Source organism: Oryctolagus cuniculus, chromosome 8 (assembly GCF_051225735.1).
Source record: "Oryctolagus cuniculus isolate XC-2025 breed Fujian yellow rabbit chromosome 8, ASM5122573v1, whole genome shotgun sequence".
NCBI classification, from domain to species: Eukaryota; Metazoa; Chordata; class Mammalia; order Lagomorpha; family Leporidae; genus Oryctolagus; species Oryctolagus cuniculus.
The window spans coordinates 66,692,913-66,718,459 of record NC_142874.1 but is presented as its reverse complement, the minus strand read 5'-3'; the positions used below and the strand labels follow the sequence as shown (position 1 = coordinate 66,718,459).

Below are 25,547 nucleotides of genomic sequence, written 5' to 3'. Positions count from 1 at the left end.
AGGAGCTGGTTTTTTGAAAAAATAAACAAAATTGACACCCCATTGGCCCAACTAACTAAAAAAAGAAGAGAAAAGACCCAAATCAATAAAATCAGAGATGAAAAAGGAAACGTAACAACAGACACCACAGAAATAAAAAGAATCATCAGAAATTACTACAAGGACTTGTATGCCAGCAAACAGGGAAACCTATCAGAAATGGATAGATTCCTGGACACATGCAACCTACCTAAATTGAACCAGGAAGACATCGAAAACCTAAACAGACCCATAACGGAGACAGAAATTGAAACAGTAATAAAGGCCCTCCCAACAAAGAAAAGCCCAGGACCAGATGGATTCACTGCTGAATTCTACCAGACATTTAAAGAAGAACTAACTCCAATTCTTCTCAAACTATTCAGAACAATCGAAGAAGAGGGAATCCTCCCAAATTCTTTCCATCAAACCAGCATCACCTTAATTCCTAAGCCGGAAAAAGATGCAGCACTGAAAGAGAATTACAGACCAATATCCCTGATGAACATAGATGCAAAAATCCTCAATAAAATTCTCGCCAATAGAATGCAACAACACATCAGAAAGATCATCCACCCAGACCAAGTGGGATTTATCCCTGGTATGCAGGGATGGTTTAATGTGCGCAAGACAATCAATGTGATACACCACAATAACAGACTGCAGAAGAAAAACCATATGATTATCTCAATAGATGCCGAAAAAGCATTTGATAAAATACAACACCCTTTCATGAAGAAAACTCTAAGCAAACTGGGTTTGGAAGGAACATTCCTCAATACAATCAAAGCAATCTATGAAAAACCCACAGCCAACATCCTATTGAATGCGGAAAAGTTGGAAGCATTTCCACTGAGATCTGGTACCAGACAGGGATGCCCACTCTCACCACTGCTATTCAATATAGTTCTGGAGGTTCTAGCCAGAGCTATTAGGCAAGAAAAAGAAATTAAAGGGATACAAATTGGGAAGGAAGAACTCAAACTATCCCTCTTTGCAGATGACATGATTCTTTATTTAGGGGACCCAAAGAACTCTACTAAGAGACTATTGGAACTCATAGAAGAGTTTGGCAAAGTAGCAGGGTATAAAATCAATGCACAAAAATCAACAGCCTTTGTATACACAGACAATGCCATGGCTGAGGAAGAACTTCTAAGATCACTCCCATTCACAATAGCTACAAAAACAATCAAATACCTTGGAATAAACTTAACCAAGGATGTTAAAGATCTCTACGATGAAAATTACAAAACCTTAAAGAAAGAAATAGAAGAGGATACCAAGAAATGGAAAAATCTTCCATGCTCATGGATTGGAAGAATCAATATCATCAAAATGTCCATTCTCCCAAAAGCAATTTATAGATTCAATGCAATACCAATCAAGATACCGAAGACCTTCTTCTCAGATCTGGAAAAATTGGTGCTGAAATTTATATGGAGGCACAAGAGACCTCGAATAGCTAAAGCAATCTTGTACAACAAAAACAAAGCCGGAGGCATCACAATACCAGATTTCAGGACATACTACATGGCAGTTGTAATCAAAACAGCATGGTACTGGTACAGAAACAGATGGATAGACCAATGGAACAGAATTGAAACACCAGAAATCAACCCAAACATCTACAGCCAACTTATATTTGATCAAGGATCTAAAACTAATTCCTGGAGCAAGGACAGTCTATTCAATAAATGGTGCTGGGAAAATTGGATCTCCACGTGCAGAATCATGAAGCAAGACCCCTACCTTACACCTTACACAAAAATCCACTCAACATGGATTAAAGACCTAAATCTATGACCTGACACCATCAAGTTACTAGAGAACATTGGAGAAACCCTTCAAGATATTGGCACAGGCAAAGAATTTCTGGAAAAGATCCGGGAGGCACAGGCAGTCAAAGCCAAAATCAACTATTGGGATTGCATCAAATTGAGAAGTTTCTGTACTGCAAAAGAAACAGTCAGGAGAGTGAAGAGACAACCGACAGAATGGGAAAAAAATATTTGCAAACTATGCAACAGATAAAGGGTTAATAACCAGAATCTACAAAGAGATCAAGAAACTCCACAAAAACAAAACCAACAACCCACTTAAGAGATGGGCCAAGGACCTCAATAGACATTTTTCAAAAGAGGAAATCCAAATGGCCAACAGGCACATGAAAAAATGTTCAAGGTCACTAGCAATCAGGGAAATGCAAATCAAAACCACAATGAGGTTTCACCTCACCCCGGTTAGAATGGCTCACATGCAGAAATCTACCAACAACAGATGCTGGCAAGGATGTGGGGAAAAAGGGACACTAACCCACTGTTGGTGGGAATGCAAATTGGTCAAGCCACTATGGAAGTCAGTCTGGAGATTCCTCAGAAACCTGAATATAACCCTACCATTCGACCCAGCCATCCCACTCCTTGGAATTTACCCAAAGGAATTTAAATTGGCAAACAAAAAAGCGGTCTGCACCCTAATGTTTATTGCAGCTCAATTCACAAAAGCTAAGACCTAGAACCAACCTAAATGCCCATCAACGGTAGACTGGATAAAGAAATTATGGGATATGTACTCTTTAGAATACTATACCGCAGTAAGAAACAACGAAATCCAGTCATTTGCAACAAAATGGAGGAATCTGGAACACGTCATGCTGAGTGAAATAAGCCAGTCCCAAAGGGACAAATACTATATGTTCTCCCTGATCGGTGACAACTGACTGAACACCAAAAAGGAAACCTGTTGAAGTGAAATGGACACTATGAGAAATGGTGACTTGATCAGCCCTTGCCCTGACTGTTAAACAACTTAATACATTATCCCTCTTAGTAGTTTTTTTGTCTGTTCTACTTAATATGACTGGTTTAATTCTGTAATTAATACACAGTTATTCTTAAGTGTTGAAATTTAACTGAAATGTGATCCCTGTTGAACATAAGAGTGGGAATAAGAGAGGGAAGAGATGTACAATTTGGGACATGCTCAAGCTGACTTGCCCCAAATGGTAGAGTTAGAAACATACCAGGGGATTCCAATTCAATCCCATCAAGGTGGCATGTACCAATGCCATCTCACCAGTCCAAGTGATCAATTTCAGTTCACAATTGATCATAATGAAAGGACTAAGAGTCAAAGGAAGCACATAAACAAGTCTAGTATCTGCTAATACTAACTGATAGAATAAATAAAGGGGAGAGTGATCCAACATGGGAAGATACTCAGCAGACTCATAGAATGGTGGATGTCCTAAACAGCACTCTGGCCTCAGAATCAGCCCTAAAGGCATTTGGATCCAGCTGAAAAGCCCATGAGAGTATTTCAGGCATGGAAAGCCAAGACACTCTGGCAAAAAAAAAAAAAAAAAAAAAAAAAAAACCGTAAATGAAAGATCTCTGTGAGTGAGATCCCAGTGGGAAGAACAGGTCTTCAAAGAAGGAGGTACCTTTCTCTGAAGGGAGGAGAGAACCTCCACTTTGACTATGACCTTGTCTAAACAAGATAAGAGTCGGTGAACTCAAAAGGCTTCCATCGCCTTAGAAACTCATGACTGGTGCATAGGGAGATTACTGATGCCATAAACAGGAGTGTCAATTTGTAAAGTCAACAACAGGAGTCACTGTGCACTTACTCCTCATGTAGGATCTCTGTCCTTAATGTGCTGTACATTGAGACTTAATGCTATAATGAGTACTCAAACAGTATATTTCACTTTGTGTTTCTATGGGGGTGCAAACTGTTGAAATCTTTACTTAATGTATACTAAACTGATCTTCTGAAAAAAAAAAAAAAAGAAATTATCAATTCCCAACTTGACTCTCACTGGGATTAAACATGACAATAGGTCTGATCTGATTTCATCATCATTTAAAAAATCATCTATTATTTTTCACTTTATGTTTGTGTGGGAGCAAACTGTTGAAATCTTTACTTAATGTATGCTAAACTGATCTTCTGTATATAAAGAGAATCGATAATGAATCCTCATGTGAATGGAAGGGGAGAGGGAGTGGGAAAGGGGAGGGATGCGGGTGGGAGAGACGATATGGGCGGGAAGCCATTGTAATCCATAAGCTGTACTTTGGAAATTTATATTCATTAAATAAAAGTTAAAAAAAAAAGACTATGTTGAACCAAAGTTTGATGCAAATTGAGAAGAAAAGGGAAAGGGAATAATAATGAGACAGTATTGTATAAATTTTGCCAGAGAAAAATGGTGCAAATTTTTTTTTACATTTTTTTTTAACTTTTATTTAATGAATATAAATTTCCAAAGTACGGCTTATGGATTACAATGGCTTCCCCCCCACACAACTTCCCTCCCACCCACAACCCTCCCCTTTCCCGCTCCCTCTCCCCTCCCATTCACATCAAGATTCATTTTCAATTCTCTTTATATACCGAAGATCAGTTTAGCATATATTAAGTAAAGATTTCAACAGTTTGCACCCATACAGAAACAAAAGTGAAAAATACTGTTTGAGTACTAGTTATAGCATTAAATCACAATGTACAGCATATTAAGGACAGAGATCCTACATGAGGAGTAAGTGCACAGTGACTCCTGTTGTTGACCTTATCAACTGACACTCTTGTTTATGGCCTCAGTAATCACCCTAGGCTCTTGTCATGAGTTGCCAAGGCTATGGAAGCTTTTTGAGTTCACTGACTCTGATCATATTTAGACAAGGTCATAGTCAAAGTGGAAGTTCTCTCCTCCCTTCAGAGAAAGGTACCTCCTTCTTTGATGGCCTGTTCTTTCCACTGGGATCTCACTCACAGAGATCTTTCATTTAGGTTTTGTTTTTGTTTGTTTGTTTGTTTGTTTTTTGCCAGAGTGTCTTGGCTTTCCATGCCTGAAATACTTTCATGGGCTTTTCAGCCATATCCGAGTGCCTTAAGGGCTGATTATGAGGCCAGAGTGCTGTTTAGGACATCTGCCATTCTATGGGTCTGCTGTGTATCTCGCTTCCCATGTTGGATCATTCTCTCCCTTTTTGATTCTATCAGCTAGTATTTGCAGACACTATTCTTGTTTATGTGATCCCTTTGGTTCTTAGTCCTATCATTACGACCAATTGTGAACAGAAATTGATCACTGGGACTAGTGAGATGGCATTGGTACATGCCACCTTGATGGGATTGTGGAGTCCCCTGGTATGTTTCTAACTCTACCATTTGGGGTAAGTCAGCTTGAGCATGTCCCGAATTGCACATCTCCTCCCTCTCTTATTCCCACTCTTATATTTAACAGCGATCACTTTTCAGTTAAGTTTCAACACTTAAGAATAACTGTGTATTGATTACAGTATTCAACCAAAAGTATTAAGTAGAACAAACAAAAAAAAAAATACTAAGAGGGATAACATATCAAGTTGCTCATCAACAGTCAGGGCAAGGCCTGATCAAGTCACCATTTCTCATAGTGTTCATTTCACTTTAACAGGTTTCCTTTTTGGTGCTCAGTTAGTTATCACCGATCATAGAGAACATATGATATTTGTTCCTTTGGGACTGGCTTATTTCACTCAGCATAATGTTTTCCAAATTCCTAACAGGGATCACTTTTCAGTTAAAATTTAAACACCTAAGAATAAGGTTCAACATAGTCTCTGACCAAATCAGCAAGGTTGATATAGGAAAAACTGTACCAGCCCAAGCCTGGATCCAGACAGTAGAGTGTTTAAGAACAATTCTTTTTAATGAAGAGCTGACAGGAAACTCCATGGATATAATATAATGTGCTTCTGAAGCAAAAATCAATCGATTGTGCAACTTAGATCCAAACACCACCTCTTTTAAAATGCATATACTGGGGCCAGTACTGTGGCATAGCAGGTCATAGCCCTGGCCTGCAGCACCGGCATCCCATATGGGCACCAGTTCAAGTCCCGGCTGCTCCACTTCTGATCTAGCTCTCTGCTATGGCCTGGGAAAGTGGTAGAAGATGGCCCAAGTCCTTGGGCCCCTGCACCCACATGCAAGACCTGGAGGAGGCTCCTGGCTCCTAGCTCCAGATCGGCTCAGCTCTGGCCATTGCAGTCATCTGGGGAGTGTACCAGCAGATGGAAGAACTCTCTCTCTCTCTCTCTCTCTCTCTCTCTGGCTCTACCTCTACCTGTAACTCTTTCAAATAAATAAATCTTAAAAATAAAAATAAAAATAAAATAAAATGCATTTACTGAAATCAAATGATACAGAAGAAAAGTGATTGTGTTGATCTAACTGTACCAGGTACTATTAACCCTAACTTCCCCTTCTTATATTATCATGATACAACTTTTAGTGGACAGTGTGTGTGTGTGTATGTGTGTGTGTGTGTGTATGTAGACAGACACAACCGTTCTTTACATTTGCAATGTATTGCACAATTATTTTATTTTATCATGTAATATTATTTAAATATATATAACAGCCTCTCTTTTTTCTAGTTTCTTCTCATAACCCTCCTACCATCATAAAGCAAAGGGTATATCTTTGTATGGGAGATCCCCCAGACCAAGCATGATTTCATTCTCTGTTTGATAGACATGGCAGTACATCTATTCTTTAAACAATTATATGTAGTATTAAATTTAGATAAAATACATGTGTTTTCCCTATCATATAAAACCTAAATTGAGCATAGCCAGAAGCTGATTATACTATGAGTATTTTCAGCCTAAGCTGAATTAATTCTCTTCCAGTTTTTTATATCCAGTGCTCTCAGTCTAGTAACCATGGCTCTAAGTTCCTAATTGCTATAAAATAGCTTTCTTTCCTTTAATTAAGCCTAGTCATCTACCTCTAAAAGATGACCTCCAGAATATAATTTTCTATGAAAGGGCCCAGTCAAGAACAATTTTACATACTATAACCAAACCTAATAAAATTCACAATGGCATCTCTACCTTTCCTGAGGAAGTAAAAATACAATAATATGCCTATACTTAAAATAATTATATCTAAATTAAACATTTTCTTGCAGTTCTTTATCTTTCCATCTTTACATATCCTTAACAAATGATTAATGTTCAAGATTTCAAATTCAAAGTTATTTCTTTTAATTTTGTACAAGTTTACAAATTTGGGGTTTGCTGGTTTTACTATGGGGAGCATGTACTTTGACATGAGGATTCAGTGCCTGCTTCATTTTTCAAGCAGCAATTTCAGAATCTCTTGCTAAACTCTTTATTTAAATAATCAAACAAAATCTAAAGCTGTTATCTTTAAATTTTAAAATATAGAAATAACTCTTCTTAAATAACTACCACTAAAACTAGGTAGTTATTCATTTATTCTAGACCTGTTTCCTCATCCAGAATACAGTCAAGATAAGAAAGAAAGCTACCTTAGTAAAAATTCTCCAAGATTTAAGACTACCAATAACATGTATATACACTAATCATAGCTAATGAGAATAAAGCTGCAAATGTCTTAAAATATTTTTTTCCAAAAACAATGCAGTAACAATAAATTTTCTACTTGTAAAATGAACTAACTTCTGCTTTCAGGCAGGCAAGAGCAACTGTTAGTGGAACACGTTCTTACACTTACGGACATCGTCCATGGCCATGATGCTGTAACCCAACCAAATCACCCTCCCTCTTCTTCCTATCAAGAGCATTTGCTAGTACGTATGACTTAGCTAAGAACTGAAAACTGAGGTATAGTTTTCAGGGAGAACTTTTTTCCAGCAAAATTGCTCACATTAGCTCTCAAAAATATCCTCAATATATGGAATGAAAACTGTCAGAATCAAAATGGAGTCACTTTTTGTCTAGTCCTAGCAGAATCAATAATAATAAATAAAACAGGGAGCTTATGAAGGAGAAGGTCTCAAGATGTGTGCCTGATAACAATAACTATTCACAAACCATACTGTCAGAACCACAACCTTGCAGCAAGGCCATCACAACCTTACACAAAAAACATTCCTGCAAGGAACTCAGCCCAACAACTCTGTTTAATATTGTACTGACATCACCCTTGCTATTGATTCTTACACCTAAGATTTACTGTCTAAATTATGTACTCCTTTTTTCATTTTACCTTTAAAAACTTACCCTTGCCTCAATCTCTGTGAATACTCACATACTTTAATAGGGCATGCATATTCCCATTGCAATGCTGGGCTATTCTCAAATCAATAACACTATTCTATGGGGAATGCCTCTGATTGTTATTCACGTTGACACTGAGATTACAAGCCAGTCTGCCTAATGTCTCCTAATTTCCAATTCCACCTACAAGTAAGACACTGATTCACAAACGGAGCAGAATGTGTCCAAGGCAGGAGACTCTGAGCACTAAACGGTGGCAGCGTTACTGAAAGAGCTTCCCAAAATTCAAGCATGACTGAAACAGAGGAAGCCTGACGCACCCAGGAGAGGGATTCAGGAGACAGTTGTGGCAGTAGAGAGGCCAGGAGAAACATTCAAGAAAAGGAAGGAAGGTGAAGAGTGCAAAGTTATAACCATTGGATACTTGAAGAATTGGGAAAATACTTTAAATAAAGCATGAAGTACAAAACGGGGACAGGAAGTTGTATACAGTATGATCCCATTTTTGGATACAATTATGTGCTTTCTTCCAAATATTAACAGGGTTTGCAGGGGTGGTGGGAGTTTTCTCCCAGTAGACTGCACTCTTAAATTTTTCATTATATTTTTCTGTTACCTTTTAAGCATTAATTGTGCTTTGGGTGATGGAAAAGTACACACTACACTGACATGTTTCATGAAAACATGATTTTTTTATTATCTGTAACTGATAAAACATGTTGTTTAGTTCCCACACTCAGCGGAATTAGGAACAAAATTAAACCTTTTGATTCAGGTTACTCCTTTTCTTCCAGTTGTACAACATACACTTCCAGGTTAGAAAAGAGTAACTTCCAGGTAATAGTAGCCACTTTGGGGTAACCGACAACTGAGGGAAAGCTTCAACTATGCACTGTCTCCCAGTCCCCCCTCACAGCACCTGGCTCTCAGCCATCTCTGGCTTTGCCTTCTATCTTTGGGAGCTCACCTTGTTCATGCTGGGGTCATCTGACTTTTGGGCCCCATGCGGGATCTCCAAGGTGCAAAGGGAGACTTCCCAGGTATCCTCTCAGGTGGATAGTGAGTCCTCTCCACTGTTCCCAATCGCTGGCATGCACCATAGAGCCTGCACAGCACCAGCTCCCCACTAGCCTGCACGGCAACACCAGCACAGTCCTTGCTCACGTGACTCAACTGGACTGCACAGGACCATCCAACCAGCGCCCGAGCCAGAACATACACCTCTCGTGCTGCTTTTTGTTTCTTCTAGACAAAAGGAGGTGCTTCACACTTCCTATTCCCAACAACAGTTTTTCCCCCAGAGTGAAACCACAAGAGTTCCTGTTTTTTTTTAATGCCCCCCCTTCCCCAAGAGGTCTGCCCAGTCAGAGTAGCCAGACATGCAAGTCTCACCAACTTGTTTCCTCAAGCTCTGCCCGGCCACTGTGTTTACGTGGGCCTGTCTTAGGTTTCCCTAACTTACATGCATAGTCCTCTTCCCTCAGCAGCAATGTTTCCCTGCTCAGGACCTAAGGTGGAAGTGCTGCAAGGAAGCAATCAGCAATCTCACAGGGGTTTAGAAAAGCCATGGATTATTTTCTGAGTACTCTGCCACATATTTTTTTACCTCTGTAATCCCTTCCCCAGAATATTGTCTTTAAAATGAAGAGAAAGGAGCCCTTGGGTCATTCTGAGTCACTGACTTCTTGGTAATTCTCAATTACTGTCCACAAGATAACTTATCCAGAAATATGCTGTATTTTGGATTTCCAAAGAACATGTTGCTTTTAAGAGAGGGTGATAAAGACCTGTGTGCACCTGATAGCATAGAAGTGCCTGGCCTCCACATATTTTGGTATTCCACAATGTAGCTATTGTTACTATGCTGCAGAAAAGGGTGGGGGTGGGGGGCAGAAGCTAACTTAGAGTGCCAAAATAGGAAAAGAATTGATATTAAAGTGCTGACTCCCATATCCACATGGGGCCATATCAAGCTAAAATGACCACCAATACCATCAGCAATTTCAAGGTCTACCCCTGTCCAGTGGACAAGGAGCACACATGGATACCTCTTATCTCACTTTACATAAAGTACACTGCAATACTGATCCTGAGGAGAAATCCTGCCACCACTATTAAATTCTGTCATCAGTGAAAAGAATAAATTAACCATATACAGAAACATAGTCTGAAATCAAAGTACATAAAATAAAATGCTAAACTACAGGGTTTCGCTATTTTTAGAAAATGTCACGCCAGAAATGAAAAACAGATACACAACTGGAAATACAGAGTTGTATAGCCGGTTATACTAGCCACTGAGAAAGAGAAACAGAGGGAGAGGAGGAGACAAAAGAATCTAGCCAACCTAAACTGAAATCAGGAGGAAAGGGGGATGGAGAGGGAATGGGCAGGTGAACTGCTGTAGAAGATGATTTGCTTAGGAAACATAAGGAAATCATTCAATTAAGATAACTGATTTTTGATAGATTGGGTTACAGATAGAAGCAGTAACAGAAATTTAAGAGCTCTTATTTTCATTTTATTTATCTTCTTTGAATGAGGTAAAATCCCAATATGCAATTGGTAAAAACACCACAATGTTCCTCCTCATTTAAGCAACTCTACTTAACAGAACAAACTCAAATTTAATTATTTGGAGGTGAGGGTTTTCTCAACAAGCTACAACAAATGACAAATACATATAAGAGAAAATCTGGTAGGTCATTTGCAAGCATATCAAATTAAAACTAACAACTACCACTTTGAATGCTCTTGACTTTTTATGTTGTGTAAATGTAAAACATAGTTTAAATTGTTTTAAAAGATGCTACTTGATACACTGCTCAGGATGTAGTCATTCCAGAAAGCTATTTTGAAAGGCAAAGCAATGCTGCTGACTTGACTGCAATCTTAACAGGTAGAAAAGATCACGGGTTCAAGAAGCCTTTCTCTTGAGTACATCAATTAAAGGAGTAAAAAGCAAGATGCCATTGCAGCTATTTCAGGTGAATTCTAAGGTACTCCTGGAAACCCACATCACTTTATCAGGAAAAAAGCAATTTTTGTTGCAGAATGTTTAACGGTGCTTCAAAATCACTTGAAGTATGTATTTCGTAAATGATGGTTAATGTCATGTGTTGACTCAAGTAATGTTCAAATGTACAATAGTAAAATAAAAATTGCAGAGGGGAAAACAAGAAGTTACAAATGTAGAACTGTGTTTTGAACTGAAAGGAAGTTAGATCAAAACAATTTTCGTATTTTAATAGCTCCCAAAATTTGAATTTTCCTATAACCAGAAAGGCTAACTTCCTGATAAGTTCATACACAGTCAGTGCTTATGCCTCTCTCAAACTCGTTATATTTGATTATACTTTTCTGGATGCCAGAGAAAATCTCACTGAGATGAAAATACCCTTCAGAGTAGAATTTCTTCTCCAAACACTACAACTTTAAAACCTGAAGAGTCACAGTGCCCTCTAGTGACCCAATAATAAGACCCACCCATTTCTAGTTCACTTTTCAAAGAACAATAGTTCAGTGAAATCTTATACACTTTCAGAGTTTTTCCTATAAATATTTATAAATGCTAAATTTTGCTTCTGGGAAGAAAAAAGTGTAAGTTATAATCAATTAACCACCTAGTACACTGGAGAATGACTCTTTACTTAGTCCACGGTTCCCGGCTACATTCTACCAGAAGGGCAAACAAAACTATTTAACTTCAAACCTACAAAACAAGGTACACCAAAATGTAGGGTCGTAAAAAAAAATCAATCTAATATGTTAAAAGGACAAGTTTGTGAAGTTATAGATTTGTATTCTAGTCCCAAATTTCTTGATGCCTGAAATGAGGCCAAGGAATTTCTCTCTCTACACTTTACTTTCTTCAACTATAAGTGAAAAAAAGTTGGCAGTGTAGGTAAGGATGTAGAGAATGGACACTAAACATTTCTGGTGCAAAGACTGATGCTACAGCCTCTCTGGAGGGAAAATTTACAATAGAGGCCAAGGTTGTGGCACAGCAGATTAGCTATGGCCTGGGATGCAGCCACCCCATATGAGCATCAGTTCAAGTCCCAACTGCTCCATTTCCAATCCATCTCCCTGCTAACACCGTGGGAAAGGAGCAGAAACTGGACCAAGTACTTGGGTCCCTGAAACCCATATGGGAAACCCAGATCGAGTTCCAGGCTCCAAACTTCTGCCTGACCCAGCTTCTGCAGTTGTGGCCATTTGGGGAGTCAACTAGCAGATGGAAGATCTGTCTCTGTCTTGTCCTTTCTGTAACTCTGCCTTTCAAATAAATAAATGAATTTTTTTAAAAAATTCACAATAACACCCAAAAAGACTCTAATGGACATTGCCTTAGTGCCAACATAATAACATTTAATTAACTCTCATATGTTGTTCTAAGTACTTTATGTATATTAACTCACCTAATCCTCAGACCAATTCTATGAGATAGGTACTCTAATTAACCTCATTTTACATATGAGGAAGCAAGGTACTAAGCCCAAATTTACATCATCAATAATTGGTAAAACCCACATGCAGACCCAAGCTGTATGACTCAGAGTCCTAACCACAGAAAGAAAGCAATGATTTTTATTTTCCTTTTTATATCCATTTTCCAACATGTAATTCTAAAAAATCTTGTTTTTAATGATGGATTTAGTGCACGTATGCTCTGAAATACTTGCTAGCTCGAAATGTCTACGATTTTGAACACAGTGAAAATAGCCATGAATTTTACAACCAGAGGGGAAACATTTACCATCTCTCTAGCACGTCCCACATTGGCTTGCTCCTCATAATCACCTGGGGAAATCAATGTACAAACTTCCAGCTTCCCTTTCTCCCCAATCCAAATCACCTGAGAATAAGATCCAGGTGATTCTTATGCTCTGACACTTTGAAGAATTACTGATTTCCTCCTTTGCATCATTTTAATCCCCTGACTGGCACATAAATCTGCACTCGAAAACCAAATGCAGATCAGAACCATCATCTACTACTGTCCATTATAGGAATATAATATCGAAAAATTTTAATTTCACACTCAATTCATTAATTTTCTTGAGGAAAAATACTTCCTAAATCAAAAAATACTAATAAAATGCTTAGTTTAAAAAATCAGGAAAGTTAGGCCACCAACACTGAGCAGAAAATATATTCACATATACAAGTATATTCATTGTAAATGGCTTCTTCATATTTTTCAAGTATGTGCTATTTAAATAAACCAATATCTGTCACGTAGTACACACAGGTTTGCAAAACAAACTGAAGACTCAAGAAAAAAAAAGAATATTTAGTACTATGTGTGGGGGAAAAAGTTCATTACTGCAACAAAGCAGTTTTATTTAAACAAAGGGTGTCCTAAAGTTCTCAATAGTCTGCTTGCACAAAGGAAGGAAAATCTATCCTGGACATACAGTGAAGGCATTTATAAATAAAGAGTTCCAGAAGGAAAGACACGTGCAAAACTCTTCCACAGAGGTCCAGAACTCAAATATTTGTCTCCTTTACTGAAGCCACTTGGCATGTTTCTAGAGCAGCAATTCATTTTGGGGGCATAACCTTAATGCCTCTCAAACTGTAGAGAAAGGAGTAACTCTAACTTGTAGGGAGATGCCCATCACCACTGCAGGTCTATCATATTGGACACTGACTTCAGCTCATAGTAACCCCTTGTCAGCTGGTACATGAAGACATCTTTCACAAGGTATGCCTTCAAGGAAGCAGGGACTGACCACTTTGATCTAAAAGAGGATAAATAAATAAAAATGAACGATAAACAGTTCACCTCCAATTTCTACCTCTCAGAAATAGATCCTGATGTAACAATACCAACAGAAACATAAAAGGTTACTTCAAAAACTCGTGAAAAGTACCAATGCCATCTCACTAGTCCCAGTGATCAATTTCTGTTCACAATTGATCTAATGATAGGACTAAGAACCAAAGGGATCACATACACAAGAATAGTGTCTGCAAATACTAGCTGATAGAATAAAAAAGGGAGAGAATGATCCAACATGGGAAGTGAGATACACAGCAGACCCATAGAATGGCAGATGTCCTAAACAGCACTCTGGCCTCAGAATCAGCCCTTAAGGCATGCGGATCTGGCTGAAATGCCCATGAGAGTATTTCAGGCATGGAAAGCCAAGACACTCTGGCAAAAAAAAAAAAAAAAAACAACAACAACACAAACACCCTAATGAAAGATCTCCATGACTGAGATCCCAGTGGAAAGAACGGGTCATCAAAGAAGGAGGTACCTTTCTCTGAAGGGAGGAGAGAACTTCCACTTTGACTATGACCTTGTCTAAATATGATCAGAGTCGGTGAACTCAGGGGGCTTCCATAGCCTTGGCAGCTCATGACAAGAGCCTAGGGTGATTACTGAGGCCATAAACAAGAGTGTCAATTTGTTAAGTCAACAACAGGAGTCACTGTGTACTTACTCCTCATGTAGGATCTTTGTCCTTAGTGTGCTGTACATTGAGATTTAATGCTATAACTAGTACTCAAACAGTATTTTTCACTTTTTGTTTCTGTGTGGGAGCAAACTGTTGAAATCTTTACTTAATGTATGCTAAACTGATCTTCTGTATATAAAGAGAATCGAAAATGAATCTTGATGTGAATGGGAGGGGAGAGGGAGCGGGAAAGGGGAGGGTTGTGGGTGGGAGGGGCAAGCCATTGTAATCCATAAGCTGTACTTTGGAAATTTATATTCATTAAATAAAAGTTTAAAAAAAAAGAAAGAAAAAAAAGAAATGACATAAAATTTTAAAAATATTTTTAAAATAAAAAAAGAAAAATATATATTATGGAAAACTATGTGTGGATTACAAAATTTTTGTACTAAAATAAACTTATCTTTTAATTCAATTTTCCACAAAAATCTTTGAAGTACTATCACAAATACACACTAAAAAATACTTAAAAATCAAAAACAGAGGGCAAGTGTTGTGGCACAGTGGGTCAAACCTCATATAGAGTCCTAATTCCAGTCCTGGCACATCTACTTCCAATCCAGCTTCTCGCTAATATATTCTGGGAGGTAGCAGATGATGGTTCAAGTGCTGGGCCTCTGTCACCCATGTCAGAGACCCAGATAGAGTTCTGGGCTCCTGGCTTCAACTTGGCCCAACTCTGGCTGTTGCAGGCTTTGGGGAAACACAGCTCTCTATAGCTTTCTTGCTATCTCTATCTTTCTCGCTATCTCTATCTCTATCTATCTGTGCCTTTCAAGTAAATAAAAATAAATAAATAATTAGGCATTGTTTAACTTCTTAAAAAAAAATAAAAACAAAGATCAAGATTAAGTTAAAAAGATCAATGAAAATAGTTTGGCAAGAGTAGCAACTGAAGCAACAAGAACTGTGGATAGCCTGTGTAGTTGGTTTGATTGCTTGGGTGACGTGCCAGGTGATACCTTCCCCCAGGCTATAACTGCAAATTCTCCTTCAATTACCTTACCTGAGCTTTCATTCTGCTTTCTTACAGTCCTGGAAAATGTTCTACTCAAGGCAGCATATATACATTTACCCCAGATGCACTATAATTAAGGTGGCAAGAAACCAAGGAAAAGAGCAGGCAGTATTAGTTCAATTATTTCCTTTGCACGGGTAGCAGATGGACTCCAAAGTCTAATAACCCTTTTGTACCTCCACTAAGACTGACAATACATCATTATACTCGGATGGGAGGAAGGAGAAGGCGCCTAGCAACTAGGACTTGGAATGCTTGAGCTTTTGTCAATTTACGTCATAATCTTAATATTAAACAGGCTTGCTCTCATTTGCCAGTCATCACCTCATTTTATGTTTTTCAAATACAAGAAGATTAAAAAGTCTTTCCTGAAAGTACTTTGGCCTCTTAGATATAGAACAGTAGTAGTATTTAAGAGTCTCCCCTTACAAATACATACATAAAACTGCCATGAGCCTTGATGGAAATTATATCAGTAAGTTGGGAGGCCTACCATGGGTAATATTTTTATTAGCCACAGTATGCAACATAACCCAGACTCTTTTTGGAATCACTGGAATAACAAGGACCAGTTCTCGGATTCCATTATCCTTATGTTTGAGTGCTTTAAATACATAAGAATAAGTTATTAACATACATTTATGTTTTAGTTTTATCTGTCCCTTTCTAATCTCTATTTGGCTATTTATAATGCAAATAAAATGTATATGTGCTTGGATTATGTGCTCAAATATTTTTACATGCCTTTGGCATAGTCTGCTCAATTAATAATTAATGAAGGAAAGAAAGAATAAAAAAGGAAAGAGAACTGAGAAAGAATCAAAATCAAGGGATGGTTAGCCATGTGCCCTGCCTTACAGCACAGCATAGCAGAAAATTCTATTAGTAGTGGACAATAAGGAGAATGGAAGCCTCCACTTAACTCTAATGTACTAGTGTGGTGTTTAAGTATGTCAATCCAGGAAGAAAAATAAGACTGTTGCTCATTATTTTGACTCTATTTTAAAGATAAGAAATATTGGGAAAAGTTAATTTCTATCAGAAAGTCAACAATATGGATGAGGAATAACTTAGCCCATTTTGTACTGCTATAATCGAATAGCTGAAATTAGGCAATTTGTAAAGAACAGACTATTTCTCACAGTCCTAGAGGCTGAGAAATCCAAGATCAAGGGGTTTTTCTTCTAGCAAGGGCCTCCTTGCTGCATTATCCCATGGCAGAAGGCAGAAGGGGAAGAGAGTATGAAAGCACAAAAGGGAATAAGAACATGCTTTTATAATAAACCCATTGCCATGATAATGACATTAACCCACCACGTCTCAAAGGTCCTACCTCTCAACATTGTTGCACTGGGGATTGAGTTTTCTCCCGGCATAGAACTTTAGCTGAGACAGAAACAGTACACCCACTCCTCAAGACTCAGGCAAGCAACTAAACATATAGCTCACATGACTTTTTCATTGCAAACACCGATGAAAAAGAAGAAAGATAATTATATAGATCATATATCTGAGTCATTGAACTCTTGCAAATCATTTTGACACAAAAAAGTGTAATGATAAAACATTGCCAGCAGTATTATCATTAATTATGATGATAAATATATAATCACATATGTTATCCCTAACAGGACCCATCCTCCCCAGTAGCCATGGTTATTTAGAGTCTTCAGTAACTTCAAGAGGACAGAAAATTAGGATATTTTATGAACCACATACCTCCCACCAAGTCAGGGAGAGAAAGGAATGTCCCAGTCCCAGCTTGATTTGAAAAAGGAAACTTTTTCCAACATTGTATTGATGAATGTTAGTCAGATAATCTAACATTTTCTTCATTCTTCTTTCAGTGCTATTAAACTCTCCTGTCATACAACAACCTCCTGTGAGAAAAGTTCTGAGGCTTTATCGCATCCTTATCTTCTCCCCATCATCCTATGGGCCATAGCCTTATACTTGGAAAATCTCAGGTTAAGTAAAAATTTCAAAGGCCATATAATAGTAGAGAGGGGGGAGGAAAATGAGAAAAGCTGTTGTACTACAAAACAATTAGAGATGCCAAAAAAGAAAGAAAAGGAAAGTCATTTTAGCCAAGTCATTTATGGCTTCTACCTTGAGTGGATAATCTCACATTCCTGTTTCAAATGCAAGAGGAGGTTGGATGTTTTCTGCCTTATCTTTCACAGCCATTACAAATTATCATTAGACCTTTTCAAAACTAGAGTTAAACCTCTGTTAGCTTTAATGTTTTAGAATTCCTTATGTAAAGGAATAAAAGGAGTAAGATATCCTTCTCCATGGTCCTAATTTTAGCTGGACAATTGACCTCCTGTAGAACTTTGAGAATGTTTTGTACCCCTTCCAGGTTAAGTCCCTGGCTTCTCCATTGACAAAATTGTCTTCCTATATTTTGTCATAAATTGTAGTGAGATCCAAAAAACTCCTCAGAAATTACTAAGCATTTTGCAACTTTTCCTCAAAAGATAAAAAAGAGATCATCTCTCCAATGGGAGAGAAACATGAAATCTACAGTATTAAGTCATTTCAGATGCTCACACGTACAACATTCTTAAAAAAGAAACTCAAACCTTCAGCCCTGGATAACCTCTCACAATGGAGCCACTGTTTTAATACATTCTTATAATGCCAAGGCTTTCAAAAAGAGGGTAAAAATACCTTCTTTGAGCAATTTGTGTGCAAATGGAACAGCTTATTAAAGATTCCCTCAATGAGAATGTGTAAACACTGGCCTTGGCCACAAAGAAACAATTTCCTGGGGCAAACTTCATGGTCTGATTTCCCAGAAATACCCTGGAAACTGAACAAAAGGAAACGCCTTATACTGCTTTGTCTGTAGCCACAAAATATACACATAGGGTCCCACCAAGCCTGAGTTTAACCCTATGCCCCCCAAAAAGAACAAATATAGTAACAAGAGTCTCCTTAAAAGGCCACTGTACAGGTAAAAATAGTATTCACACTACCTGCACATGAAGGTCAGTATAATTATGGCCCAAGAATCTGACCATTCTTGAGATTGGAAATGTGAACAGGTGCCCTGTCATAGAATTTTCTAGGCAAGAAAACATTCAAAGTTGCTGCCACTCCCCTCCTAACAACTAAGCTGAAATCTATCCTGGAGAGGGGAATTGGATAGTATTTGCCAACTAATTCAGTTTAGAGTATTTTGATAGACTTAGGTGAATATGTACAAAATACATCTACCAGATATTAATTTGAAATAAAACCTGTCATTATTGTAATTGTGGACCTAATAAAAGAAAGTTTAGGACAAATCAAACAATTCTTGTACAAACAGCCTTCAAAAAGTTCATGGGAAACTACAGATTTTAAAAAAACTACCAAAATAAATTTATTTTTCAATTCTATTTTCCACAAGCTAACTGTATCTCTGCTACCATCTTATGTCCAGAATCAAGTTTATTGATATCTTTCTGTCCTCATCCAATTCTGCAAACTAGTTTACCACCAAGGCTAGTCACGTCTTTTAGCACACTGAATCTACGCAGTCAACGTCGACTTCTCCCTATCTTATAGCGTTTCTGCTCAGTTGATCATCATTTCCTATTTCCTCCGCCACTACCACGGTCCAGACCCTTGGCATCCTGTTCCATCGGCTTCAACCTTGCCTTTCCACCATCTCTCCTCTCAACTAGCTGCATTTCAAAATTATCTTGAAAAATGTGAAAATACCCAAATGTTTTACACAAAAATCTCTGAAGGGTAAGCACCTGTTGTTTTCCTGCTTTGCTCAAAAGAATAAGACCATTTAATGTAGTGAAATATGCATTTCATTTTTAAATCAGTTCTAAACTGTATTACTTTACAGTAATATGTGTACACATATTGTCAGAGAACATACAAGCTATTTCTGACCCCAGAGTGTAAAGCGCCTGCGCCATTCATTTTGCAGGAGAGATTTTTCTCACCTGAAATTACCAGCGGGCTATAAGCTACTGTAACTCAGTTGAGAGTAGTTAATGACTGCAGGATGTAATTAAAAGGGCACAGATATGGGTAGTCATCCATCACCAGAGCCTGTGACATGCCCTGGTCCCCGGGGCGGCGCTGAAGGCAGTGGTGGTGGTGCAGCCCTGACTCAGCCCGGATGCTCTCTTTTTCCCTGTGGCGCACGCCCGGGCCTGGGAGCTGGTGGGCCTGGTACTGGAGGCCTCGCTGGGCCTTGCGGAAGGCGGGGAGAACCTGGGCCCAGGAAGTCCTCAACTCACAGGACCCTTAGGTCCGGAGGCAGCGAGACCGCCCACGCCGAAGGCAGGCAGGACCTGTAGTGCCAGGCAGGACCTGTAGTGCCAGGCCTTGTGGGTTGGTCCTCCGCGGACGGTGCAGAAGGCCAGACAAGCAAGCTGAGGAAGAGTGCTTCCTCCTCGAGACACAAAGCCGAGCCCTGCCCTAGCCTCCCAACCCAGGGTTTTTGCGGGCGGGGCCTACCTTGGTCCACGACGTCGTTGCAGGGCCTCAGGGACTCCGCGGTGAGGAGACGCGAAGTCCGGAAAGCGCGAACCATCCAGCCCGCAGCTTCGGTGAACTTGCGGAAGTCCGGCGGCGGCTCCTTTCAGGCCTCCTCACGTGGGTTTGGGCTTAAACTGAGTCAAGCCTATGGCGACGCGGCGCATACCCTGCTTAGCAGCCACCAGAAGCGTGCCATCACCAGCCACACTGCTTGCCGGTACTAGGAAGGCGTCTCCTGTCGAGGGCTGCTGGAGAAGAGGCTGGGGGTGACGCCCACCCAGATTCCGGCCTAGCTTCAGGAAGGGGAAAGGTTGGCCAAGGAGTGCTAGAGGGGCTCCTTGACAATGGGGAAACTTAGCAGGAAGGAGGAGGAGGGGAAGAAGGGAGGAGAGGGAGGGGGGCGGGGAGGGGAAAAATAATAATACCCCTTTCTTCCTTCAGAGTTATTGTCAAAATTAAATGATTATAGGTGACGAGCAGGTAGCCGGCCATCTGCAACACCGACACCCTATGTGGGTACCCATTTGAGTCCTAGCTGCTCTACTTCAGATCTAGCTCCCTGCTAAGGGCCTGGGAAAGCAGCAGAAGATGACCCAAGTGATTGAGCCCCTGCACCCATGTGAGAAACCCAGATGAAGCTCCTGGCTTCAGCTTGGCCCAGCCCTGGCCACTGTGGCCATCTGGGGAGTGAACCAGTGGGTGGTAAATGGCTCTCTCTCTTTCTGTCTCTCTCTCTCTTTCTCTCTGTAACTCTTTCAAAATAAATAAGTAAATCTTTTTAAAACAATGAGGTTAAATACATAAATTTATATATATATACTTACATATGTGCATTTTATTTTTAAGCAGACTATAAACCCTTAGGTTTATTCTAGTTTGTCATAGGTAAATATTGCAAAGAAATAGCATTTTCTACAGAGCTATTGTCTCTGCACTCAATTATGTTCTAAATACCAGAGACAGCCTTCTCTATTTATAGAAAAGCAAGTGAGAGTATGTAGAACCCCTCTGGGCTGCCAGCACTTTCCCCCTCATCTGTAATCATTCTCTGCTGTCCTTGGCAGCCCTCCCTGAATCTGCAAATAATTCCCACCCTCTAATTTCAAAGACAAGAAAAAGCAGACCAACCAACAGGTAAACTGCCAACCATGTCGCTTCCACATTGTGGCTCATCAGACCTGGTTAGCCTCTGAATTCCACTGGGGGGGGGGGGGGGGGGATGCAAGAGCAGCTGCCGCTGAGGTGCTCACATGTGGTGAGCGTGCCGCTTCCTGTGCTTGCCTGTGAGAACCTAACAGTGTGTCTACATGTAAATCAACAGAAAATTACTGAATGGATGCAATGGAAGGTGGAGGGCCATGCCACACAACAGACCCTGGGGCAGAGGTGAATCCTCCTTAGATCCCAAGCCTCCACTTGAAATTTAATCCAGACCATAAGAATAATCCATAATGGGGTGTTTTTTGTTTTTTTTTTTTTGTTTTTTTTTTTTTTGACAGGCAGAGTGGACAGTGAGAGAGAGAGACAGAGAGAAAGGTCTTCCTTTTGCCGTTGGTTCACTCTCCAATGGCTGCCGCGGCCGGCGTGCTGCGGCCGGCTCACCGCGCTGATCCGATGGCAGGAGCCAGGAGCCAGGTGCTTTTCCTGGTCTCCCATGCGGGTGCAGGGCCCAAGCACCTGGGCCATCCTCCACTGCACTCCCGGGCCACAGCAGAGAGCTGGCCTGGAAGAGGGGCAACCGGGACAGAATCCGGCGCCCCAACCGGGACTAGAACCTGGTGTGCCGGCGCCGCTAGGCGGAGGATTAGCCTAGTGAGCCGCGGCGCCGGCCCATAATGGGGTTTCTAACGATTCCCCAATATACCAAGTAAATTTCAAGTTCAGATCCCACTATAATTTTCAAAAAATCTTTCTCAGGAAATATATCAAAACTCCTTACTTTGACAGTTAGAAATATGGACAAGTTTTTTTGTTGTTGTTGTTGTTTTGACAGAGTTAGACAGTGAGAGAGACAGAGAGACAGAGAGACAGAGAGAAAGGTCTTCCTTCCATTGGTTCACCCCTCAAATGGCCGCCACGGCCGGCGCTGCGCCGATCCGAAGCCAGGAGCCAGGTGCTTCTCCTGGTCTCCCATGCGGGTGCAGGGCCCAAGCACTTGGGCCATCCTCCACTGCCCTCCTGGGCCACAGCAGAGAGCTGGCCTGGAAGAGGGGCAACCGGGACAGAACCCAGTGCCCCAACTGGGACTAGAACCCCAGGGTACCGGCGCTGCAGACGGAGGATTAGCCAAGTGAGCTGCGGTGCCAGCCAATATGGACAAGTTTTAACAACAAATAGAGAGGTCTTCAAAATGTTCATGGAAAATGCATATTGTGACAAAACCAAGTGTGGATTTCAAAAAAAAAAAATGTTTACACGAAAATAAACATATTTTAATTCCATCTCTCCATGAACTTTATGAACCATCCTTGTACATGTTTCTAAACACAAACTTAAGAGATTCTCCAATTAAACTGTTTGTTAATGCAATATTCAGTTATTTCCTTTATTCAGTTGATTATTCAGAAATTATTATGTTTAAGGTACTGATATAAAATTTCAATTGGCAAAATACATATTTTTCTCCTAGAATTTTTAATACAAAAGTATGGTCCTGAACTATTTGAAGTTATAAAATCTTTTGAAAATCTGATTTTAAAAAGACACAGCTACTTTTACCAGAAATACACAAATACATGTAAAAGTTCCATGAGTTTCAGGAGTTGAGGAGAACCTGAAGCTGATTAAGAATTGTTAATGGAGAAAGAAAGCTAGGAATGAAGATAATAGAAAGTAGCACAATATTAAAGCAACTAGATCTATAGTAAGACTCAGGTAAAGGAGCCTTTATATGGAAGTGAAGTGATCAGGTAAGGATTCCTGAGGGAGGACAGTGTTGGGCTTGATGAGCAGGACTTGGCCAGCCTGAAGTAGGGATGGTGAGACCACGTTCAAGGCTGCAGAAATGGCATTAGCAGAAGTAGGGGATCAGAAAAGCAAAGAAAGTTTAAAGTCTCACTAGAAAATTGTATTTCATTCTATAAGAATGCCAAGTCATTAGTGATTTTTAAGCAGGGAGAGGCATGATCAGAAGGTGCATTAGAAAGGTTATTTTAGTGACAATAAAAGTCTAATTGCTGTGAATAAAAATTAAAAATAGAAGCATATCCCTATGGTAAGAAGTAATGAGTCGGTGGCAGTAAGGACAATGGGAGGATATGATAGACCATTGATTAGAATGTAGAGGGTGCAGAGGAAGAATTGGGGGTGATTGCAAAGATATTCCTTTTTAAAAGATAGGAAACATAGGAAACGAATACACATTTTGAGTGGAACATCAGATTACTGAGGCAAATTGAGTTTGAACAATCAGTTATTCCTGAGAATAAATACAAGGTTTTACTTCTGAATCTATCACTCAGAATACCAATAGTAGTAATAGCTGTAATATTAAGAGAAAATAGACTAAAACAAAAATCTTGAGACTATCAGGGAATTTATCAATCCTTCAAGAAAATTTTCATTCCTTATTCAAAGAGGTAGAAATACAGTGATTAGTTTGCAACTGATATCACATTTCCAAATCATAGCCTCTTAACTTTAGACTTTACAAAATAACTAGTGTGTAAAAACAAAAAATGCATCAGTATTTAACAGAAGGAGATGTGAAAAATGTTATCAACCTCAGCAAAAACACTTTTCTGCTAAAGAGAAAGACTCTCATCAAAAGCATTTGGCAACAGACTCTTGACAATACTAGGCACCAGAACTTTTATCAAAAACCAGATTCTTGCCTGAAAGGATACATAGACTGAGAGCTGAACAGATCCTAGGAGATTATCTAGTACAACCTTCCTTGTTGGGGTTAAAAAAAAAAAAAAAAAAGCCAATGTCCAAGGACATTCGGAAAGTCACTTTGCTAATAAATGACAGAATTGGAACTGGAACTTTTGTCTCTTGACTCTCCTCCCAGGTGTACTTTCCTCTGCCCTGTATTTTCAAATGTTTCTTTGGGTCATGAATTCAGCCAGTGCACTTGGAGCTAACCTAAGCCCCACCAAGTAGGCCTCAGGAGCATACTCAGCTGCCACACTGATGGATGATTGGGACTGCCTCCAGCTGTTTGAGCAGAACCCCTCAAGCAGCTGGCTGAGGTGAGGGATGAGTGACTACACACATGTGGACTTGCTACAGAAAGGATTAGAAAGGGGAAATAGCCTCTTCACAGGTGCCCTCCACCCGCACTCTCTGAATTTCTTTTCCAATTCTCTTAGCTGCCCAGTGGCTGCCAAGAGATCTGTAGCAAAAGATGCCAATGGCCTCCACTCTCCAGCCTGCCATTCTATTTCACTGATTTCCAGACCCCTAAATTAACTACCACTATTCCTTCCTTGAAAGTGTGCTATAGCTTAAAAGATCACTATTCTGTGGTACAAGGAAGCAATGCAATGAAAATAATGCTGGAACTTCAGAGTAAGAAGCAACTATGACAGGTCCCTTTCCCAACAGTGTTACAGGAGCAGAACCAAATGCGTTATCAGAAATGTCTAGAAAATCAGACTGCCTGTAGAAGAATATAGGAATCTATTCAGCAAATTGTCCAAGGGATTCTAATGGTAATCCAGGTCAGAAAATCTCCAATATAATATGTGCAGAATTGTTTTTCCTGAGATTAAATTTTGTATGTTCCATTTCAATAGGTTACAAAAGGCAACACAAAGCTGCTATAGATTAAATGCAACACAGGACAGTACTAGAACTAAAAGATTTTGAAATTTCATCCCTCAATCTTTTTTCATACAAAAGAAGGTCTCATGCTTTGCAGAAATTTACAAAGTCATATGTGGAAAGAAAGCGCAAATGTTCTTGTTTATTTTTCCTATTTTCTCTTTAGATTTCAAATGATAAAATTCCCAAAAAAGATGCCAATTCAACTTAATTCCTAAAAGAGAACAAAGAAACTAATTGTAGAACAAAATTTAATAACCAGTGCATCCTTCATATGCTAAATCATTAATGTGGTCTCTACTTAGGTTCCAAACAAAGATTTATGTTCCCCAAAATATTCAGCTCACTTGACACTTTACATAAGAAAAAACAGCAGGCCTCTCATTTAGTAAGAATCTACTTCATGGCTATTTATAAATGGAGTAGAATAACAAATCATTAGGACATGCTTGAGAGGGCAAAAAAGCATGAATAACTACACTTATTATATTTCATGTGTCAGTCCACTATCTCAGCATTTATAGAGCCCACAGGAGGAATTTCTTGATATTTCTTCTCAGTTAAAACCAGCTGGCAAAATTTATAGTTTTTCTGGTTCACAGAAAACTATGGCCTCTGTACAGGAAGAGTGTTGAGCTTTTAGTAAGTGGAGAATAAATGATATTACCAAGAAATATTACTTTTCAACTTATTTTATAGTGGCTCTATATCACAGTCTAACTTCAGTGTTTCCCCAGAACCTTC

General features: G+C 39.4%; 1 long non-coding RNA gene across 6 annotated transcripts in view; it reads right to left on the bottom strand.

The window, feature by feature from the left end:
* The window catches only part of LOC149125039 (uncharacterized), a 354,033-nt gene extending 333,638 nt beyond the window's left edge, over window positions 1-20,395 (bottom strand). For all 6 annotated transcript variants that reach the window (XR_016212556.1, XR_016212553.1, XR_016212555.1 and 3 more), the window contains exon 1: window positions 20,016-20,395. This is a non-coding gene — a long non-coding RNA (uncharacterized LOC149125039). The remainder of the gene's footprint in view (window positions 1-20,015) is intronic.
* Window positions 20,396-25,547: the final 5,152 nt, after the last annotated feature.